Here is a 1,854-nt window from a genome sequence, read left to right as displayed (position 1 = left end):
GAATAGCTGATATCACTGGGATTAATTAGGCAACAATTTAAATTAATTTACTGATCTCAGTCGCAGAAAACATGAGACTGATATATTTAATCGATTGGATAGCTGCACAAATTCTGTCTTGTCTAATAACTGTAATGAATTAATAGATAAATAATAAATCGTGGGAGTTTAGTGTTGGTGTTGGTGTACTCAGAAAATGTGGTGTACTCTGTTTTATACAACAGAGGGAGCAGTTGGACCACAGACGCATCCTTTCACCATGCTCCAACTTAATGTTCATAGGTCTATGATAATGAAGTGTGGCATACGCAGCTCATGTGTGCTGCTCTTTCCTGGGGAAAATTCAGTATCCACAGAGGTGGAAAGGACAAAGACACAAGTGTCAACTACAGGGTCAAACTTTAATAACAGATAATCCAAGGCAAAAAATTCCTAGGAGTTTGTTTGACAGGTGGCATCTGCTGTTTTACCTCACATCTCATCTTTGCTTTCATTAACCACGTCTCATCACTAACAGTAGGATAGATAACGCCCATATTAGACAACCGCCATTAATCTTGACTCATGGCATCCCAATATATATGGCTACTAATAACTCCAGTCTAATCTGAACTTTTAGTTTTGGCAGTTAGTAAAAATATGAGGAACACAGGGTATTATAAAGCGTGGCCCATGACCTTTGACCTATGATCTTAGCACTCTATCAGTTTGGCCAGCTGTACCACCAAAAAAATGGAAAGTTCTGCTAATTCTGACACCATATCTGTCTCCATTCTGCAAGAAATATTCATTTTATATAATACGCCATTTTGTGTGGTATTCAGCCATCCTTACTTTTCCTCAAGTATGTAAAAAATGTGCAACAGGGATGCTACTGAGATTGTGAGAGCCCCCAATATATAATAACCCACTGCTCACTAATAACTTGATGATAAAAGAGGTTGTGATTGACCACACAGGAGGCTACATTTCTGTATGAAATCATGCAGCAGCATCAGGTAATTTGAATGGTTTAAATGTGCTCAGAGTTAACACAGCCCTCGAACTGTAAAGCAGCAATCAGAGGTGAGAGGAAAAAACAAACAGCACCCCTGCTGACTGCGCTCATGCCTGAGAAACTCCTTGTTATTTCTCACACCAGCAAATGATCTCTTACACACCATTTATTTGTTTGTTCCATTAGTCTGGTAAATATATCAGTTTAAATCTGAACAGGTTTAAAATCATGGTTTTGAATTGCTCAATTTCTAGTTTGTGTACACTGATGATATTGCTCATACGCAGTCATCGTATGTGTATGTTTTATAGACGTATTTCACAACATACATTTTGACTTGTCATAGGAAAAGTCCAGGTTTTACTAATAACATCAATAATTGCTCTGCTCTTTTCCTGTGTTCCAGTAAGACATAACAGTGAGTCAGTATTAATAATACCAGGAGCCTGATTCGGATTCAGCTAAATAAAATTCAGCCATCATTAATTTTAGCATTCACATCTCTGCCTTTCCTACTGTGCCATGTCACAATGTCTTCTATGAAAAAAAGCATATTGATGTATTGTTTAGTGTCTCATTTTGAATTGATTAAAATGGCCGTTTTATTAGGACTACTACAGGAGAATCGAAAGATAATCCAATAATGCTAATAACAATGCATCATTAGATTAGACACCGTCTCCACATTTAAGACTAGACTTAAGACTTTCCTCTTTGATAAAGCTTATAGTTAGGGCTGGCTCAGGCTTGCCCTGTACCAGCCCCTAGTTAGGCTGACTTAGGCCTAGTCTGCCGGAGGACCCCCCTATAATACACCGGGCACCTTCTCTTCTTCTCTCCTTCTCTCTCTCTCTCTC

This window comes from Epinephelus moara, chromosome 14, assembly GCF_006386435.1.
Source record: "Epinephelus moara isolate mb chromosome 14, YSFRI_EMoa_1.0, whole genome shotgun sequence".
Lineage (NCBI taxonomy): Eukaryota > Metazoa > Chordata > Actinopteri > Perciformes > Serranidae > Epinephelus > Epinephelus moara.
The sequence above is the reverse complement of the archived record's forward strand: the minus strand, read 5'-3'. Positions refer to the sequence as shown.